General features: G+C 45.6%; 1 long non-coding RNA gene across 1 annotated transcript; it reads left to right on the top strand.

Moving 5' to 3' along the window:
- Nucleotides 1-18,155: 18,155 nt before the first annotated feature.
- LOC103241295 (uncharacterized) lies at nucleotides 18,156-21,736 on the top strand. Its single transcript, XR_500394.3, has 2 exons — nucleotides 18,156-18,649; nucleotides 21,400-21,736. It is a non-coding gene; the product is annotated as an uncharacterized lncRNA (long non-coding RNA).
- The last annotated feature ends 489 nt before the right edge of the window (nucleotides 21,737-22,225 follow it).

Here is a 22,225-nt window from a genome sequence, read left to right as displayed (position 1 = left end):
TGGTGGGTGACTGAAACTCTTTGTGAGAGTGGCCTTGCTTCAGTAGTGACTTCACTCTTTTTGGGTAGGCCCACGCCTTGTATTCCAAACCAGATCATCAATGACTGAGAGACACAGTGTGTTGCCTGCTTTCCTCTCTCTCTCCACCTTTTGCCCTCTGCACAGTGCTGGGCACTCAGACAGATCCCAATGCAGCAGTATGGTAAGGATTGACTGCTAACATCTGCAAGAGGCGCCCAGGCAGTTCGCAGCCCTACTGCCCATTGGAATTTCCTGGAGAGGCTTAAAAGATACCCAGAAATTTTGACCTAATTGGTATGGACTGTGGCATCAGGTAAAGAAGCATTTATTTATATCCTTAGAAAATGTGCCAGCTCAGACTTATTCCTGAGCACAGCCCCTTCCTTGGGGGAGAAATACAGTATATTTTAAGATAGTCTTGATATTCTTAAATATACTATTCTTTATTACAGCTTTACTGTAAGTAATGATTTAAATTTAGGGATAGTTTTTTAAAAATTAATTTTATTGAGGCATAGTTTGCACATACTACAATATCCCCATTGAAAGGGTACGGTTCATGAGTTTTGACAAAGGTATACATTTATGTAACCACACCCCAGTGAAGATGTAGAATAATCCACCATCCCAGAAAGTTCTCTTGTGGGCATGGGATTTTCAAAGCTCCCCAGGTGATTCTATGGTGCAGCGGACTCTGAGCACCATGGAGACTCACTCTTAACAATCTCTGCTTTAGAATCTCAGAGAGGTTGTCCAGGACAGCACTTCTCACACTTTAGCATGCATCTCCTTGGATCTGGTTGAATGCCCACTCCATCCCAGAGTGGGGCTTGGGACCCTGCATTCCTAACAAGCCCAAAGCATACTTTCAGGCTCTGGTCCAAGTCTCTCATTTTGGAGGTGAAGGAAACAGAGGCTGAAAGTGTTGATGTGAGTGGCTTGCAAATCCTGATTTTGAAGCTCCTGGACTAATGACAATCACATCCCTTGCCCTTCAATCTCTTTTCTGATGGCCACCCTAACCTGGAATCCTAAACGAGAGGCATGGCCATGATAGCATCTCTCTCCTGTTTCCCTTCTGAGTGTTGTCCACTGCTTCCAGCCTATTCCCATCTGCCTTGTCCTGACTTGAATCACCTTCCTGGGGAAGGGCCCCCTCCTCTCCCTGTTTCTGAACCAGCACCTACCTTTTCTCTATCAACAGCTCCCTTTCCTGGTTCATTCCATTCCTTAATATGTATCAACTCAATTTAATAAGCAAGTGTTTATTTAGCAATAGAACTGGGTCAGACCCTATCATGCCCTTGAGGAGGAAGGCAAACTAGAAGCTGTGATTGACTTAACAGATAAGACAATTAAATAACAGGATATATAAGTGAGGAGAGACCTTAGTGACTCCCCAGCTCAATTCTTCATTTTATAGGTAATGTTTAAGAGAAATGACCCAGTCCTACTTTCAAGGAGTGTGCTATGTGCAAGGAGGTGCACATAGCATAGACCCATGGAAGAGGAGGGATCTGAGAAGGACTTTGAAAAAAGTGTAGAAAAGGCTGTGAGAAAACAAGGCAGGTGTCCTGACTGAGGACAGGAAGGAGGCATTGTGATGGAAATTGGGCCTCATTTTCTTGGAGGATTGGCAAGAGGACCTGTGGATGGGGCGGCCCACACAACTGTTGGAACCTCAGGCAGTTTTCAAGCAGATTGACCTTCCTGCTGGAACACAGCAGATGAGGTGAGGTTCTCCTCTATCCAAGTCTGTCCTTAGCGCCTTATGCAGGGTTTAACCCCCATGAACATAAACAGGGTGTGTGTCTGGGGTGCTTTGGGGATTAGGTCCCATGAGCACAGGGACCTGGAGATGCTTCGTCTAGAGAAGGGAAGGTGTTTGGTCTGGGAAACATGGGAGTCATGTTTAATATTAGATAGGCAGTCACATGGGATATTTAATCAGCACTGTGGAATTTAGAGAGAGGCAGGTTTCACTTCACCGTTGGGAAGTACTAGGTTCTAACACACCTCCCTGCCCTGGAAAACAGATTGAGCTACCACAGATTGAATCCCTTGGGAGGAAGGAATTTCAGTCCCTGAATGTGAACAGCTGAGACTGGATGAGAACAGAGATGTCAGATGCCCAAGCTTCTGTGTCCACTCCCCGAGAGTCCACTAGGGGAAGCCAGTCATCATGGTAGCCTCATGTTCATCTTCATGTCTGAGGTTCAGCCCCAGAGCAATTTCCCTGTGACCGTCTGGCTGGGAGGCATGTTTCATTTGCCTCCCAGAGGAACAGGCACCTCATTGGCCTCCCGGAATAGATCCACATCCAGAAGAATGTAATGGAGACAGGCAAGAACACAGAAGATTGCATAGGTTTAGGAAAGAAGACGGCAACAAGGTTCTGTTGGGTTGCATCTGAGGAATCTTAGGTACCTAAAAAAATAGGTCTGGAATTAAAATAAGATGTTAGTGTTGAAGGTATAGAAATGGGAGTTAAAATGATGGCATGAGGCTTATCTAGGGAGCTCATGCAGCTCCAGATGAGTGCGGACTGAATGTCTGGTAGGGTTTTGGGGAGGATGAAGTGTGAGTGGAATTTGACCACGATCAGCCCTTAGAGTCGGCTGGAGCCCTGCCCTGGCCAGCTGTGTGTCCTTGGGTATGCCAAGGTGAAGTTTCCTCTTCTGCATAAGTGAGATTGTCCACAAGATATTTAAGGTTCTTCTAGCTTAGACACTACAGAATTTACATCTTAAGATTTTAGGGATTCATTTCAAATTCCAATCCAGAAGCAGATATCAGGGCTGATCTGGGCCACCTCAGGAGAATAGCAGGGTCAGTGTCCAGAGGGGCTGGTCCTGGTGGGAGGGCCTTGAGGAAAGGAGACAGAAGAGAAGGATAAATGTGATTTGAAGTGGGAAAGAAAAAAATCGGACTGTCCTCAGTCCCTTCAGTCAAGCATTGCAGAAGCTGTGTCTGACTGCCAATTGTCTGACAATCAGACTGAGAATGTCCCCACAGGACCTCACGGGGGTTGCCTGGTCCATGTTCCACAAAGCAGGAACAACTGCTGGTTAATTATGCAGACACAAGGTGACGAGTGCAGCTGTCTCTAGAGTTAACTCTCAAGGAGCTGCAACTTTTACAGTTAGCTCCCAGTCAAATGTGGGGGACAGGCTTTTCATGGTCCTAGGAGAAATAGGTCTACTGGGCTTGTCCAACCCAAACCCGGTCCCCTCTATCGCTCCCAGGGTTGCTTGGCCTTGCCTCCGCCATGCCTGACACTGGCTTTCTTCTGGGAGAAAAGAGCTTGCTCTGTTGCCGGCTGTGTGGAACACAGAGGGAAGTGGCAGTCAGTCTGGGCCCAGCACTTGGGTATCTTGCTGTAGCCATGCGAATCATCTCTCCAGTTCAGACCTGCCCCTGGGATAAAGAGCCCAGACCTCATCATGAATGCTTTCTTAGGAGAGAATGAACAGCTGGAGAATGGATGCTGGGATGCAGCCTTCAAGATGGAGCAGCCAGGATGCCAAGTATCCCTCTCGCCCAGATCCTGAAGGACTTTTTCCTACTGATCCATATTGGCCTCAGGAGATGTCTCAACACAGCACCCCAGTCAGTGGAGGTGCCACATAAGATGAACTCTTAGTCATCTCTAAACTAGAGAGTTAAACTCAACACTAGCAAACTACTTTGGGTGTATGTATATGTCGTGTTTCCTCTGGCAACTGCACAGACTCATCTCTAAATATCACGTCTAGAGTTGGCACGAGTGGCATGTATAATACAAAATGTCTGGTGGCCCTGTTGTCACAAAACCTGTATAAAAGTAAATTCACAAATGGTTTTTTAGAACTCATGACAAAACGTTACTCATTATCACTTTTCTACTTAATTTCCTAAAAGGGCAATTTGAAATCACACTGGGATTCTCACAGTTTTGGTTGACACTCAAGTAAATTGCAGCTACTTATCAAGCACTTTTGAATGAATACATGAAGAATGAACAAAATGAAAAGCTCTCCTGTTGCCCTCAGTGTCGCCTGTGTTCTGTATTTCTTCCTGAAACCTTTCCATTGCTTTAAAAACCTTTCTAAAGTGAAAGCAATCTCTTTATAAACTGCAACATACTGGTGATGAGTTTTTGCTGTGCCTGCAAACCAAATCACCCACTCTCTTTTCCTGGGAAGCACATCTTTCTCAGAGCAGAGCTTTGCAAAAAGCAGAAACTAAAGCTTCCACGAGGTGATAGTTACAGCTGCTCTCTCTTCCTGTTGCCTCAGGTGCCAAGGTGCATAGGGGCAAAGTGGCAAGGCCTAGCCTGGGCAGAACTTGTTGGTCATTATCTTTGCAAACTGACTTTCTGAACAACTGTGGTTTATTTCACTTTGGTGTATTTCTACTCAACTCTTCTCTAGTACGTTTTCCTTCCTAACCGTGTTTGCTCTGACTTATGGTAAGATCTGAGTGTAGTTTCCGAGTTGCTCTATAGGGTCAAGAATGGGATGTGTTGTGAGGCTTGATATAAATGCATAACCAGGCAGCATGTGGCATGGTGCACACTCAGACCTGCCTGTGGGAACCAACAGCATGGTACACACTCAGACATGCCCGTGAAGGCTTGGCATTTAGGTAAGCAACATTCATACATCCTCCTGAAAAGAGCCACCAGTGTGAGCTTATTGTTGTCCAAGGCTACCATGGACTCTAGGTGACCTTTGATTTGCTAGTAATTTTGTCCTTTCCTTTTCTGCTTCCTGCTTGGGTTGCAAAGCCATCACTCCCCACCACCCCTGCCCCTGGCCCCCAACAGGAGAGAAGGGTGGAGCTGGAAGGTTGGTGTAATGAATTCATGCTGAAGTCTGAGATTGAGGAGTAGGGTGGAGAAGAAACACTTTCTGAAGAGGGCACCAGGCATCACAGAATTCTACATGCCCGAGATGGAAGGAGAACTAAGGAGCATCCAGTCCAACTTCCTCATTTCAATAGAGACAAAATGAGCCAGAGAGGGGAGGTTGCTTATAAAGTTCACAGAGCTCATTTTTGAGAAAACTAGGACTGTGTAGTTTGGGTCTTTTGACATCCAATCTCCTACATGTCCATGTCTCATGCTGCTCCAGGGTGCACTGTGAACGTTAGTCAGACAGTCCCCTGACAGCATCAGTAGTCTGTGAAACCTGAGTCTCAAGGCTGAGAAGCTGGTGGAAGTAGCCTTGGGTGTCTGGGTAAACACCCTTTTATCCTTTTCTAGGCTCTGCACTCCCATTGAACTGGAAGATTTTATGCATTTCAAGATAGTTTAAAAATATTTATCATGTTTCATTTCATTCTAAAACCAATTTTGGGGCAGGACCATTATTTCCATTTTATAGATAAGAAAACTGAAGCCCATCCAGAGTTGGTGAGTAACTTATTTAAAGTCATAGTAGAGCTGAGAGTTGTAAGTGGCTTGTAAGAACCCCATGCCTGGGTTCTTGGGCTTCTCTTGCTGGCTGTCCAGCTGGGCCCTGCTGCACTTGTTAGTTGCATGAGACAGTCTGCATAGATGGTTAGGGACAGCTTTGCACTAGGAGAAGGGACTAAGTGCTATAATCTGTTTTAAACTATAAGAACTTATCTCATTTGGATGTTTACTGGTTTCCTACTTCTTCCAGGGAATTTTAGAGTTTGAGTCATTGAAATCCTAACGAGGGATTTCATCTCGTGCACTGAAAATGACAGTCTTGCTGTCATACAACCTTGGATCTGAGCCCAGCTCTATCACTTAAAAGCTGCATGACCTAGGGAAATCTACTTAGTCTCTCTGAGCCTCTGTTTCTTCACAGGGAAATAAGTGTGCAGGAAGTTTACTGTGGAGTGTTTCTGGGAGCAGAATCTGCTGGGGAAGAGAAGGAAGTAGAGTTGGATAAAGGAAGAAGCTGAGCAGCAATGTAGGTGATGCAGAGCCCTGAAGCTGGATGACTCTGCAGAGTGGTACTGACTTGGGGAGAGGGGGACCAGGCCTTTAGAGCCCCATATTGCCCACTCATTGGATGTGGGACTTGACCTTGGGTGAGTTGGCTCTCTATAAAGGGTAGTTCAGAGAGGTCCAAGAGCTGGGAAATGAGTCCTTTAATCTTGATGGGGGATCAGGGTGAAGCAGCACAGCGTCCACTGTAGTATTTGCAGTGCTGTTTTAGGATTAAGTTAAATGATTGGAATGAACATACAGCACAGAGACTAGGGCAGGGAACATGCCTAGTTGACAGTAGGGCATGTTCCTACTGTCAACGTGGCCTCCTCCCTGCTCTTCACTCCACTTCTTATTCTCTGGTAAGGAACCTCTGCTTGACCTTTCAGATATATCTACAGGGGCCACAATCCACAGACCTCACAGAGAGCTCAGAGGACCAAAGAGAAGAAAACCCCACCAGAGAATTTGCCTCCATTCAACAACCTAGCCTGACCATCTTGCTGCAGGGGCACGGAAGTGTGTGTTTATGTCAGGGGTGGTGAGAGGGGTTTGGGTGTCTCTGCCAAATCACTTACGAGCTTTTTCAGACAGAAACCATGTCTAGTATTCCATTCTCATTTCCCAAATAGTACTTTTGCTTAGTGTTGCAGGTCACAATGGGTATTTGTTAACCTGATTTAAACCTAACCATATGGAAGGATTATTTTGTGTCTGTGAGGCTGACATAGTAGTAGTCATAGCTGCCTTGTGCCAGGTGCCCTACACATGATTTTCTGTAATCCCGAGAACCCTTCATGGTAACTGCTGCTCCTGTCTACCTTATACAGATTAGAAACCTGTAGCTCAGAGCAGCCAGGTTATAAGGCCAAACTGATCCCACTGATAAGTGGAAAAGCTGGAACTCCCTCCCAGGAGTCTGACTTGTGCCATTCCTATGCCCCAATGCCTTGCTCTGTGTCCTGTATTTCTCTCTTTTCAGGAAAAAGAAGGTAGACCTGGGTGTTCTGTGTTAGAAGCAGCAGCAGAATTATGAAATTCATATAGCTGGCTAGCCTACGAAGGAACTATAGGGGATAGTGACCCAGCCTGTTCATCTTAAGGGGGTTGGTGGGAGATTGGCAGCAGAGGGGAAGTCTCAGCCTGGAAGAAGGAGAGGAGCTGAAATGAATTTGTGAAGAAGCTTGTGGATCTTCCTCCCCAGAGACCACTACAAATAGGACACAGCAGCCATCAGTGGCAATAATCAGTGGTTCACTGCTCATCAGAAACCGAGTTAGGCTGATAAAATATCGGCGAGGGTCAGCCCAGCTGTCCCATTTCAGGAAGACCTGCTTTGGGAAAACACGAGCTTGCAGGCCAGGACAGGTGGGCTAGCTCCTTATTTAGTCGTCTTAAATTGGCTCCCTATTTAGTCATCTCAAATTTCTTTATTCTTAGAGACCTTTTAACAAGTGCATTTCCCTAGTGCATTAAAAACTGGACTTGGTCCATGTATAATACATAACATTGCAAAGCCCCACCTACTGCCTAAAGTGTGTGTGCTCACATGCTCTCCAAGTGATTGCTCCATTTCTGGCACTTTGGTGTCCCGGTTGCCTTGAAATCCATGACATGTCTGAACAGGTGTGCATTGTGGAGCCCTAACCTTCCCCATGGACCCTATCCTGAGTGTTGGACCAGGGGATGCCTGCTTTTACTGCTCCTCTTTTCAGGCCCATTGCTCTGCCCCCTCTCCTCTTACCCCTGTGATTGGACCTGGGTTGCTTTTCTCTAGGGCTCACCTTGGTTTCTGTATGCATCTCACACTTGCAATTTAGGTTTTGTCTACTCTGTATAAAATGACTCCTTCGACCAGGAACCCAGACACACTCATGTCAGCTCCCAGGACCGAGAATGGACAGGGGATTCAGGGGTTTAGAGGAAAGAGGGCTGCCAGAGATGTTCAGATCTCACCTTCCTGACCCAGTCTCTGTCATTTAGCTTAAATCCTCTCATCCGCAAGTTGTTTGGCAATGTTTGCAAAGGGTGTGGCACACACTTGGAGATGCTCCATGAAAGATGGCTGCTGTTGTTGCTGCTGCTGTGATTTTTATGATCTCATGACTACAGGCCCCCTTGATGGCTGGATGGTGAGAGAGGAAAAGCACAGCTGTACCAAAAAGACAGGAAGAAAGAGGTCCCAGGCACAGCATATCCCTTCAGGGTGGTGGAAATGGACTTCTGCAAAGTATTGCTGCTGTTGCTGCTGCAGACTTTATAAGAATCTCATTTACCCTGGATCCTGGGGCGCATGCTGCTGACAGCTTGTTCCAGGTCATGTGTCTGGGAGTTCCATCTAGATCCTAAAGCAAAGAACTGGCATTCTCAGGCCATTTCCAGCATTCTTTAAAATTTGGGTGGTCTTATCTCCAATGAAGATATCTTTCTCCATGATTACCAGATTGCTTGCAACTCTCAGACGGGAGGATAAAAATTACAAAGGAGCTCAGGAGTCCAGACCTTTTGCATAGAAACAATAATATAAATTGTCCTTAGATTTCCCTAATCAGCCACTCACAGTATAGCTAAGACCCTGCACATCTGTGTATTCAATGAGATGAACAAGCATATAATATTGTTGCTGTGTGAGTAATTAAACAATGCATCTGAAAATTGAATATACTGGTTTTTGCACGTACCCTGAATGCTGACTTCTTGAAGAAAGAGAATCAATTAAGGGATGTTGAAGGGGTAGACTTTTGAGGAGACTCTGGAGAAGGATGTGGCATGTTCAAGGACTTTTTAGGTTGGTGGCACCATTTCTTTATGACATCTAATTCCACCTTGCTTCTCATTGATTCAGACAGATCACTTGAGCACTGGTCTTGCATTTATCAGTCATTATTAAGGTCAATTTTTGACTCACAAATAGAATGGATAGAGGGAGAAGATGGTGAGAGAGAAAGAGAGAGAGGAATGATGAGAGGGGAAGGGTAAAGTGAGAGGGAAGGAAGAAAATGTACAGATTTCTTTAAAGATACTAACCAGGGGTTGATTTGTTAAATAAAATGGTTTAGGGTTTTCTGCTGATCCTGAAAGAGAGAGGCAAAGAGGGAAGAAGGACAAGATGTTCATTTGGGGAAAAAAAGGAAGTAGTGGAGAATAAAAGTGAAGGCAGTTGGTCACCTGTGTCTGCCATTAAGGGTGCTATTCAGTAGGTCAGTGGTGGGCGGTGGGCAGCTGGTAGCTGGCAGAAGGAATGAGACACTTGTAAGATCAGGTGTTTATGATTTGAGATGATATGTTCCTGAAGGTCAGGTTCATGTACTGGGGGAGGGTGCAGTTAGGGTGAGAGTCAGCTCTTCTTTTTTTATGATGATGATGATTCAGATGGATGTCATCCTGTTTCCTATCAACTGATTGATTAATGCTGTCCCTTCACCCATGACACATGAATTGAGCTCCCACTATGGTGTGGTTCCTGGGGTATGGTGGTGAGTATAAACAGTCACAGTGTCTCTTCTCAGAAACCTGTAGTCCACTGGTGGAGATAAACATGAATGAAATCATCACACAAATGCACAGAAATCTGCATTTGCAATAAATGCCATGAAATGCGAACGATGACAGAAGGATTTGACTTGATCCTTTCTGCACTGAGGCTTCTCGAAGAAGCTGATGCTTGCACTGAGACCTGAAGGGTGACAGGAGCCGTGTGGGCTGTGAAGGAAGAACAGTGAGCCAGGCAGAATGGGCAGCAGGCTCAGAGGCTACATGGTGGGAAATAGCCTGGTGAGGAAGTGGCTCTCCAAGAAGGGAGCAAAGCTTGAGGAGGGTGGGCCTTCAAGGGTAGGTCTCCTTCAGAAGGTACAGATGAGGAAACCGAGGCTCAGAGAGGTGAAGCAATTGAAGCAATAACCCACAACTCAAAAGAACCAGAGCTGGATTCAGTCCTCATAGCTTGGGAAGGCTGTGGCTCCTAGTTAACGTTTCTCACATATTAGGGACTTTGTTCAGTGTGAGTGCTTGGGAAAGACCATGGTATTATTCTTCATTAAAACATTAACAATATTATGTATTGCTAATCAAGCACTGAGAATAGGCATATAACACCATATTATGTCTTATACAAATAGGAGTGTTAATTAAATATGTACATAATAACCAGTCATGTCCTCGTTTAACTTGCTAACATATGTTTCTGGAGTGTTTCTGGTTAGTGATATCACAACAGCAAAAATGATTACTGACTGCTATACCAAGTTGAAAAGAAACTTCCAGTAGCATGGGCAGGTGATCACTGTGGCTGCCTGCAATGCTTTCTAGGGTTGTGTACCTGCAAATCATCATCACTTTACACAATAGATGCAGTCTAGAAAACTCATGTCTAAGTTGAATTCGGGCAACTCAAACCTACAGGTAACCTGAAGAATCCTTTCCTCCAGAACAAAGTTTGATGCATTTATACATTTGTATAACATGTTTTCTCAAAGCAGAGCATCCTTATAATATGTTGACAAGTTATTTACTTATCTGTGTTTTTTTTTTTTTTTTTTTTTTTTGAGATGGAGGTCTCACGATGTTGCCTAGGCTAGTTTCAAACTCCTGAACTCAAGCAATCCTCCCACCTTAGACTAGGAAGTAACTAGGACTACAGGTGCACTCCACCACGGCTGACTTCAACTCACATTTGAGGGCTGACTTTTGGAACATTATGGCAACTGTTTTGCGGTCTTCATAAGTGAGAAGCTGGTAGTGTATAGATTGTAAGTCTACATGTATACTTTGGTATTTTTTAACCTGGTAGTTACTACACAGAGTCTACAGCTCTAACTAGAGTGACTTTGGCTTTCTGTACTGGCCTGGAAGCCTTCTTGGTACAGATGACACAGAATAATGGAAGCTGGGTGGCTGACCTTCAAGGATTCCGCCTGTCCAACCACATGCAGCGTCTGTAATGGACTTCTTTCTTCCTGGCAGGATGTACCTTGTGCTAAAAACCTCTTCCTACTGCAGGCTCACATGTCCTGCATTGGTTCATCAGGCTTTCTGCTCTCACCTGAGCAGTGTCTGGCTCCTTTTACCTCCCCGACTCCCAAACTCATCATCTGTCTCCTCTTAGTTTTTGCCTATGGTCTCTGCCTTTCCACTCAAATGCATATTACCTGCTGGCATGTCCTTAATGCTTCTTCCTTCACTTCTTCCCTCCACTCTCCCTCCCATCTTCCTTCCGGCCCTTCTTCCTCTCTTCCTCTCCTCTATTCTTCTCTACCTCCTCTTTTCTTTCTTCCTTTCTCTCTTTCCCTTCCTTCTTTCTTCCCTTCCTCAAACATTTATTGAGCACCTAATCAGTAGGTTTTACAGATTGGGACAAGGTCAGGTCAGCTTTCAACCCTCACTTTGCTCTGGTCAACATTTTGTTGCTCCTCTTGGACAAGGTGAAGTTACTGATAATTCACAGAGTGACTATCTAATTCTTCCTTGAGGGGTGCTAGGTAGACCTGGCCCAGGGACTGAATGGGGTAGGGGTCTAGATATTAGAAAAAGAACTTTGAATGCAAGCAGACCTGGGTTTCAATCCTGCCTCCCCTAATTACCGGTGTATGACCTTGGCAAGTTATCTAAACTCTCTGAGCCTCAGTTTCTTTTAGTATAAAATTTTGGTGAGAAAAATTCCAATCTCCTAGAATTGTTGGAAGGATTTACTGAGATAAAGTACAACAATCATCTGGCACATAGTAGATGGTACACTTGATAACTCTTATTATGAATAGGGTGGCATAAAAATAGAAATATCTTGAAGGTGAGCCTAAAAGATCAGCAGAATTCTATCAAGTCCAAGGGGAAAGTGGAGAATCAGGAACAAGAGATGATCCCCAAATCTGAGATGAGACAAATAATGAGCAGATTAAACTTCAGAAAGGATGGCAGGCTCCAGCCCTGATTCACCTACCACAGGTTGCCTGGGTTCCAGTGTGGTTATGATGGAGGTCTTTTAAGGGGAGAAGAACATAGTTGTTCTGGATTTCATTTATAGCTATCCTTACCCCAAGAAGCCCCCACAGTCTGATTGACCTATGTTCTTCCAACCCCAAGATTGTTTTATTTTTCTCCATCAGTTGTTTTTATTTCAACCAGAATAAGTTTGAGTCTATGTCACTTTGACTAATATGACACTGGGGTTACTAGTGTAATCAGCAATTTTGTTTCTCAGGCTGAACTTCCACTTGGCTCACCAGTAGCGTTGATCTCAGCAGGTCTCAGGTTTCATGCTATAAAATTGTGATGGTTTTATTGACCAATTAACATAGGTTAATGATGATTGTTTTTATGAAAGTTGGTGGGTCACCCTCTGGACAGCGGACTGAACAATGTCATCTCAGTCTTAATCATAGATCATAAAATGTTAGCTCTGGAAGGGTCTCAGAAGCCACGTAGTCCAACCCTCTCGGTTAACAGAGGAGAAAACTGAGGCCTGGAGAGGCTAAACCCTGGATTCAAATGGCCAACAGGATTGAGAGAGACATGGAAGCACCCAGAAGAATAGGCATTTCTCTTAAATAATTCCATCAAGAGGCTCTCATCTCTTTCCATAACCACAAAACTTAGCCCTTCCAAATGCTAGGTGCGAAGATGATGCTGTGATGGGATTTGTAGGGCCACCCTTTGAGGAAGTGGATATTTTAAAGGCTAGATGACCTCTAAAATTTTGATCAACTTTGACATTCACTGTAGGGCATTATGTGTACGAAATACAGGATACTATACTATAATAATTTACTTCTTTGTTTAAATTATTTCTCCTGGAAGGAAGCTCCTCAAAGAAAGAAACTGTGACACATCTTTGTTTCTCCTGTAGCCTTACACATACCATGTTCTTGATAAAAGATCCTCTGATTGAGTGAATGGCAGGAGATTTTTTGGAAGCCTGTGATGAAGAGTAGCCAGGTCATTGACACAGAGTGCAGGGTGAGTTTCAGAGCAGAGGAGACTCTCATGTGGTCAGCGACACTTAAGAAAGATCAGATGTATGTGGAGAGGGTGAAGGATTTGCGTTGACTAGAAATAACGAGAGACGCAGTCTAAGATTTTTTCTAGAAAAAAATAAAAAGAAACTTTCCAAATCCCATTTAGAAATTCTGTATAGACAAACTGTGACATGGTACCACCTTGAGGGGCAAAAATAGGTTTTACAGATTAGGACAAGGTCAGGCAAATAAATATCCCAAAGCCATGCCATCAGCTCGAAGCAACTCTGCCCCAGCCCACTGCTCTTCCTAGGCCTGGCTCACCCCTGCACGTGGGACAAATCCTTAACCTGCTACAAAGAAACCAGCATGGGAATCCGAGGTCCACCATGTCTCAGAAAAAGGAAGAGAAATGTGAGAATACATTTCCATTTGGTTCACACTTCAGTAGACTGCATTTTTCCTGCCCCATATGCAAGGCGCAAAGGCCCTGGACCTCCCAGCCATCACCATGTGCCTGCCATGTGGCGGTTGTGTTCTCACCTGGAAGCTCCAGTTGCACCTGGGCCAGAGGACCCTGGCTGCTGGCACTTCCCCTCTGCCTGGCAACCTCCTGCTCTGAAAGGGGGTAGTGGTGCTGAAAGATTTTTTAAAATTTTACTGGATCCTGCTCAAGGTTGGTGATCTGAGCCATCTTAATCATCCTAATGAGTTTGCAGCTGTTACTTCTCGTTGGAAACATATATTCAGTGCTATCCATAAAGTGTTGGTTTCCACACAGGGTGCTTACGAGACAGGGGCTCTATCCCCAGGGTGACAATAGGGAATGAAATCTGTTCCCAGGGCCCCTTGTTGGCACTGCAAGAGCACGGAGAAGAGCCCCCACATTTATAGGGGATTGCTTCCACCTGCGGGCATTTCCTTAATGCTCCTCCCTTCACTTCTTCCTTCCATTCTCCCTCCCATCTTCCTTCCAGTCCTTCTTCCTCTCTACATCTTCTCTGTTCTCCTCTATCTCTTTTCTTTCTTCGTTTCTCTCTTTCCTTTCCTTCTTTCTTCTCCTCCTCAAACATTTATTGAGCACCTACTTAGTATGAGGCATGACATTAGGGGGATGTTGTGGAGGGAAGGGATACAAAAGTTGATAGAATCTGGCCTCTTTTCAGGAGCAATTTACCAAATTGAGTCATAAAGAGAGAAAGCAAAGTTGTCCACAAATGTAACTGTCCCAAACTCCCACAGAGAATCCACTAAGTGTCACAAAGTGAATCCGGGGAAACTGGGGTGTTGCCTTAGAAGCTCAAATGCATTTGGGGGATCAGAGACGCTGTCCTGCCAGGCATAGCATTTGAATTGGTCCTCAAGGATGGGTGCATCCCTGGATTCTCCACATCCAGAAATGGATTTTTCCTTCTCTAATGTCCACAGCACTTCATCTTCTCCTCCAATGACATCTGCGTGGCTCTGGCAGCTCTCTGGGTGCCTTTCCTCTCCTCCCAAAGGCAGCCCTGGCTGCCCCCTCCTGCTATGGCCTCTGGGCCTTGATACCCTCAGACTCACAGAGAACTGAGATCCCTACCTCTAGGGGTTTCAAATGCAATGCAATATGGCCGGCATAGACTTTTATATTCAGGAAACACAGACAAGATAGTATACATTTTGAAAATGGACTTTAAAATGTCAGCCATATATATTATATCAACAGAGAGAGAGAGGTGCAGTTTTTAAAAGGAGATAAAAATACCTCATGCGTATAGTTTCCAAAGAGGAATGGTGCCCTTTGGGAGGATTTGGGAAGTAGCCTTGAATCAGTCAGCCAGTCTGGGAGAGCTTCATGGAGGAAAGTGGGCTTCAGAGACTGACAGGACAGCTTGAGCTGCAAGGTTAGGATGGGAGTTTAACTGGGCATGCGGCACCCACTAGACTGGGGTTCTCTGAGGACAAAGATGGTGCCTCAGACTCTCCTGTTGCTCCAGTAGCCAGTCTGAGGACTGGCACATGCATAAACAAGCTCTGAAGGAATCATATGGGAGAAAGCTTACTGGCAGGGCAAGACAGTCAGGGAAGTGGAGAGTGACAATAATCAGAAGGGGCTGGAAAGATGGGCTGGGACAGAGCATAGGCAGAGGGAGGCCAGGCCACGAAGTCACCCTTGCAAAGGGCTTTGAGAAAGGGCATTCACAAAGGCAGCCAGCCTCAGGTTTTAAGGAATTTGATGCCCTGTCGGGGCTTTGGGTGGGGAAAATCCAGATGATTGACCTCATGCGCCTAGAAGATGCTCTGCCCATGTAGCACCCCTGTGACTTTGGGCAGGTCCCCTCACCTGCATTCCCTCCTCCTCTTGTGGTCTGGCTCCCTGGGAACCCATGGTGTTGATAAGGTCAGAACAGAGTGCGGTGGGTGACTTGGGGGCAGGAAAAGGAGGCTCTGGTCATCAATGAAGGAGGAGAAAACAAGGACATGCACCACGGAACTGACACTGGGACCATCGAGAGAGAGGTAACAAGCTATGAAGTCTGACAACTGATTCATTTTTCGAGTTGAGACTAAAATAAGAGGAGATAACAATAGTAGCCATTTATTGGGTGTTTAATGTGTCCCTGGTGCCACATATACATTATCTACCTGATAAGACAGGTATTATTATCATCCCACTTTATAGATGGGGAAACTGAGGCTTAGAGAAGTAAAATGATTGTTCAAAGTTAACCCTGTTAGTAAGTGGAAGAGCTAAAATTTGGAGACTTGATTTTTTACTCTTGCTAGAGCTTTTGGCCATTGCTTTATTCTGTCTCCCGTAAGCAGATTCACTCGTGTGGCTTTATTTGGATTTTAAATGGTGACATATCATGGTTCTTCACGAAGTGAAGATGGACAGGCACCTGCAGTGCTCAGGGTACATTGTGCCAGGAAAGCAAGAACCTTGGGAAGGAGAGCTGGGGATATGCCATCAGAAGAAAGTGAAGAATAGGAGACTTTCTCATTTGTAAAGCACTTTCACAGCTTTTGCCTTAATCTATTCTCATGACAGCCTTGGAAGTGAGGCATGAATTTTTTAAAAAAATCCCCATTTTCCAGTTGAGAAACCTGAGACCTGGAGAGGTGAAAAGAATTGCCCAGAGTCATCTAAGTGGTACATGGCAGGAGAGCGGAACCTGGTTCTCTTTTCCCTGGGCTCTGCTGTTTGTCAGGGTTGAACATGAGGTCCCCAGAGGAAGCCCACGTTGCTGGAGGGTTAGAGGGGAGGGGGACAGAGGAGGTACAGCTGGGGTCCTGAGAGCTGAGGTGAGAGAAGTTCTGAGGCACATGACCTCATCTTCAAAGTCCCAAGTAGAGCAGCGGGCTGGGGCTGAGGGTCTGAGAGAGGCATAGCCTGAAGTCCAGAGCTAGAGGACAATGCCAATGGCCAGGAGCCCGGAAATGAATGGGCCACCTCAAACGGAGTGCTCTGTGGGGTGCCCACTCCAGAATCTAGGAGGTAAGGAGAAGGTCCAGCAGGAATCACGGGTTTGGGTCTCTGCCATTCCTGACTCCCTGGTGCCTCAGGCATTGAGGGGCAGGATGCCTGGAGGCCACGGGCTGCAGTGGAAGGAACACAGGCTTTGGAGACAGATTGCTCTGGATTCAACCCCTGGTTTGATCACTTCCTGCCTGTGATTTTGTGTCTCAGTTGCCCTTTCCATAAAATGGAATAGCAGCTTTTTTTAGTCATGAGATATGAATAAGTGAATGCATATTCACAATATCAAACGACTCATTCATTTCGTGAACTCAACACGTGCCAGCACTGTGCTAGGATAGTTCTGCGGGCCATGCAGACAAGGTCCCTGTCCTCTGGCAGTTTACTTTGGTGCCCAGCACAGCATAGGCCCCTACAAGCACCATTTCATTCCTCCCATCTGTAAAGTCACCCGATTTCTTTCCTGCAGTGCGTGGCTCCATGCCAGTAATCAGGAAGGAGAAAGGGGTGAATCAGAGAAGAAGAACCTAAACTTTGTTCTGAGCCCACAGTTCCTGAGCTAAGCAGGAGCCAGAGGTCAGCAAGGTGAGGCTGGGGGCTAGGGACCAAAGTGGAGGGTTGGCACGTCATATTCCTCCTTATCTGACTGCTCTTGCACCAGAGCCCAGAGAGTTTGACAATGATGATCTCACTAGTGTTCAAAGCTTCCCGAGGGAGGCCAACAGCAAAGCAGAAAGCACTGGAGTGTGCTTGTGTTGACAGCTGCCGGATCAGAGGGCCTGGCTTGGGATCACAGGCTGCGGGGGTGGTGAAGCAGTGTGCAGATTCTGAAGCCTGGCACCCCCACCCGGGGCCCCAGGAGCCAGGTTCACCCACACAGAAACTCAAGGGAGGCTGCGTTTCCTAATCAACAGCCTGTACCGTGTGGTAGATGCTTTTCCTGTGGGTCATCTCTTCCAATTCTCCCAAGCCTGCAAAGAGAGATTATTGTTCCCATTTTCTAGATCAGAAAACTGAGTCTCAGAAGAGTGAAGTAGCCTGCTTAAGGGCGCATGTGTTCATCATAATAGGTGATATGCAGGTTCCCCTCCCTGTCTCCATCACACACACACACACACACACACACACACACACACACACACACACACTGCAATGACTGTCTCTCTAGGCTGGCTAACAGTGGACCAAGATGACCCCATCCTTACCTGCATCCTGCATCAGTCCACCTGGAGCAGGCAGCAGGGATAAAGGTGGGGAGGGGTGGGTCAAGGAGTCAGACTACAGGCACCCCTTTGGCTCAGGGCATAGAGGGAGTTCAGGACATATGGAGCACCTCCTCGCCCAGCTTCGTTTTCCGGGTCTGCCTCTGTACCAGACCTCTCTCCTTCCTCCTTTTTGGCATCCTCTTTGGATTCATTTTCTCCTCTCCTTTTATTTCCCCTTCTCTGTTTCCTGATTCACCCCTTGCTATCTTTTCCAGTCTTTTCCGTTCCTCTCTTCAGTCTCTCCCTCTCCCTTTGCTTCCTTCCCCTGGACTCCCCTGGCTCCTTCTACCTTTCTCATCCTCCCTCGTGTTTTCCTCTCTTTGTCTCTTTGATCTCCTTCCCTCCTTTTCCGTTTGTCTCTCCCAAGCCTGCGCCCCTCCCCGCCGCTCGCACCCTCCCGCGCGCTCCTCCATCTGCGCAGCCAACCCTCCCTCCGCCCCCTCGGCCCCACCCTCCCTTCGCCAGCCTCCCCCCTTCCCTTCTCCGCGCTCGCTCTCCGTGATTTATTACTTGCCCTGCTGCTTCTGACAAACTATTTGTAGGAAAATGAGATTTGGTCCGCGCTGGATGGCTCCTCTGGGAGGCAGGCGTGGGGGTCGGGTGTCGGAGGCCCCGTGCGCCCCCCACCCCCCACCAGAGCCCACGGCGCTTACGGAGCTCTTTAAGATAAATGAGCAAAATTAAGAGACTCACTGGGGGAAGAAAACACTGGATGGGAGCGAGCGAGAGCGGATGGTACTTGGTTTCCTCCCAGAAATGCATCCACGTGCGCCCCACTGGGGCCTCCCCCATCTGCTGCAGACTCCAGGGAACTTCCTCCCCTCAAAGACGAACTTCCAGCCCTGGAGCATGTTTCTTCCTTCCCTGGGATGTGGCGCTGAAAAGGGCAGAAACCTCTAGTAAGGCACAAGCAACAGATTGAGGGTGGAGCAGCAGGTCTCTTTGGAAGTGGCCTGGAAGAAACCGGACAGAGAGGATAGGAAGGGGAGAAACAGAAGAGTATGACGAGGTGGGTGTCCGAGGGCAGTGGGACAGGCTGTCCGGGTGGGAGAGTGGACTTGAGGAAGTAGCTGCAGGCCCAGACTACTTCAGCCACACCCTGATCCCCTGGGACCTCAGTAGCTTTCTGCGAGGGTCCTAGGCACCCTCAGGGCACAGGAGGCAGTGCTGGCTCCAACTTCAGTCCAAGGAGCTGTGGAAGCCTCAGAGGCCCTTGGCAGAAGTGAGCCCTCATTTCTCACCTCAAAGGCAGGGATTTAAGTTTTCTCTTGTCTGAGTGGCAGAACTATAAGTTGTCAGAGGGCAGGTAGTGGGTCTTTGGTTTTTCTGCAATACCACAGGGCTAGCTTACCTTAGGCCATAAGTATTATTTGTTGAGATGCATGAATACAAGAATGTCTTGTAAGCTCTAGGCTCAATTTTCAACTCCCGCAGATGTGCAATGAAAACAATTTTCCAGACTACTTTTTTTCCCTCTTATTTTGAAAGCAATACACCTATTTTTTCCATTGAACATTAAGACAACAGAGATACGCAACATAGAAGAAAAAAAATCACCTGTTATTCTACTATAAACAGTCTGGAATTTATCCTCAATCTCAAAATACATGTGTTAAAAAAAGGTCATATTGTAAACATTGTTTTGACCTGCTTTATTTCATTCAGTGTTAAATTGTAAATACTTTTTTATATCATATTAAATATTTTTTCTATAACAAAATTCTAAGTGGTTACAGTGTTTTATTATAGGTTTGTATGGTCTATGGATGGTTATTTTTTTAACAAGGCACAAATTTTGGTCATTTTGATTGTTTCTAAATTTTTGATATTATCAAGATTTCCTCTTTTGCATTATTCAGATCATCTTTTTTTTTAAGACGGAGTCTTGCTGTGTCGCCCAGGCTGGAGTGCAGTGGCATGATCTCTGCCCACTGCAAGCTCCGCCTCCCAGGTTCACGCCATTCTCCTGCCTCAGCCTCCCCAGTAGCTGGGACTACAGGCACCCGCCACCAGGCCCGGCTAAGTTTTTGTATTTTTAGTGGAGACGGGGTTTCACCGTGTTAGCCAGGATGGTCTTGATCTCCTGACCTCATGATCCACCTGCCTTGGCCTCCCAAAGTGCTGGAATTACAGGTATGAGCCACCGTCCCCGGCCCAGATCATCCCATTTTTAGCATAGTCAGTGTCTTAGTCTGTTTTGTGTTGCTATAACGGAATACCATAGCCTAAGTAATTTATAAAGAAAAGATTTTTTTGTTCTTACTGTTCTGGAGGCTGGGAAATCAAAGGTTGGGGGGCTGCATCTGGTGAGGACCTTCTTGCTGCATCATTCTATAAGGGAAAGAGGAAGGGGAAGAGAGCAGAAAGGAGTAAGAGAGAAAGTGGGGCAGACTCATCCCTTTTATCAGAAACCTGCTCCCTCAATAACTAACTCCCATGATAACACCATTAATCCATTAATGAGGACAGAGCCCAATAACCCTTAGGACAGAGCCCAATAACCCTTAAATATCCATTCTCTTAACACTGTTACATTGGAAATTAAGTTACCAACACTTGAACTCTGGGGGACACATTCAGACCATAGCAGTTAGTTATAAAAGTGTGATTTATGCTTTTTCCTGGTTTCATAAGCATAAGATGTGACATATTTTAATAGCTGACAATTCTACAAGACCTGGTCTGACTTCCTAGCCTGGATCAGCCTTTCTAGAACTTTGTAGATTTTCAAAGACCACCAGTGCTGCCAGCCAGGGCAATCTGGAATGTTCTGGAAGCAAAGGAAGTGGATATGGCTTCAGCCATAAGAATCAAAAAAGATATGGTACTTAAAGAAAAGGATTATTCAGTTGAAATCTTCCTAAAATATTCACAGAACAAATGTGCGTCAAGTTATAATAATGGGTGATGGTACCTCTGATTGGTGTTAAGTATGTTATGTGAGGATACCAATTTCAAAGCATATTAAAATGTAAAACTTGAAAATGGTGGAGTCATCCTAAATATTATTTCATAAAATACAAGTAGAGAAGAAAAAGAGGATTTGAGCTATAAAGATATGAAAGAAAAATATTCAAAATTATGTGACCTCACACAGGTAACCCTTTCAAGTGACTGGGCACTTTTCAAGTGGAAGCTTTCCTCCCTGCCTTGAAAACAAGGATGTGTGACTGGTGTCCATTTGTCTGTCTGTCTGTCTGTCTGTCTAGAGTGTGTGGTCTCAAGAAGACTGGAAGATGATGCAAAACACTTTGATCATTTGTTCTCTGCATTTGTGCTGCCATTCAGCACTTGCATACACTGTACTGAGACTTCTATTGACACAACTCCTCCAGTCAATGTATTTCTTGGAGGACACCTTACTTACTTGTTCTGAACTTCAGTATCCTGGGTCTCTGAGTGGCTCTGTAGGGCAGTCACTGTGGGAGGGTAGAGTTCACAAACTATGTTCAATATTTGGAAAGGACTGATTACCTACAGTAAAGTGACTTGGGCTAGTAAAATGTCAGGTTTTTTTGCTTTGGGTTGATTTATAACAACTCAATTTGGGAATACATACTATCTGGAATGGATTGCTCTGATTGGCATTTTTCTAGGTCCTTGATTTATAAATGAAAGGGAGAACTGATTGTTCAATAAATACAGTCTATTTTTCCTAATTATGTAGGAAACCATATATTTGTAATAAAAGGAGTATTTGATGGAACGAGTTCAGGAAGAAGAGTGTAATGTTCAACTATCGTTCTCTCTACTCCCCAGATGCCATTGCGGTAAAAGTTACCCAAAGAAGAGAAGATTCCGTTGATCCTGAAGTTGAAGTATGGTGGGAATTTTCTAGAAAAATCCATTCAAGTCTTTTTCTGTCCCAGATCATGAAGAAAAGAGGGAGCATTTATTGAATGTAAGGTGGAGCCAAAGGCATCTATTGATGACTGAAGAAGAGGCATGAACATGACAAAAACAGGAACCTAGGCCAAAAAAGATGATTCACAGATGATTCAACTTGGAGGCCCCTACCTTATTTTATTAGTAAAAAAAGATGTGGTGGAGAGTGTATGGGGTGAGAAAAGAAATTAAAACACCATGATCCTTTTAATACAGTCCAAGATTTACTCTGCAAAATCCAGTCATATTTTTGACAGTAAATTCATAGCTCCTCTGTCCCCAGTAACAGAACGATGATCTTTATGGGGCCGGCGTGAGGAAGCTGGCGGGCACGGCCCCCGCCACATTAAACTGTCTCAGTGAAGAGGCAATTTGTTTGATATTAAGAGTTATAAAAATATCAGCACAGAGTGGTTATGCCAGGGATATTGCACAAGCCAATCTGAATTTTAATGTAGTGTGAGCAATAAGCACCGCATTCCCTGAGCTCCTGCCACACTCCCTCTGCAAATATTTGAAGAGAAAAAGACAGAGGTTTTGAGTGTCTTACTCTTTTCCACTTGTGCTACATGCGGGCTTGCTCCTCACCAGATGTGTGGGAGCTGGCAGGGGTTTCCAGGTGCCTGGAAGGGGGGTTCTCAGGAAGCCCCACACAGGAGATCCAATGGCGTCCCTGGCATCGTGTGCAGAGAGAATGGGG

Source organism: Chlorocebus sabaeus, chromosome 14 (assembly GCF_047675955.1).
Source record: "Chlorocebus sabaeus isolate Y175 chromosome 14, mChlSab1.0.hap1, whole genome shotgun sequence".
Classification (NCBI taxonomy): domain Eukaryota; kingdom Metazoa; phylum Chordata; class Mammalia; order Primates; family Cercopithecidae; genus Chlorocebus; species Chlorocebus sabaeus.
This window is presented reverse-complemented; position numbering and strand designations above follow the sequence as displayed.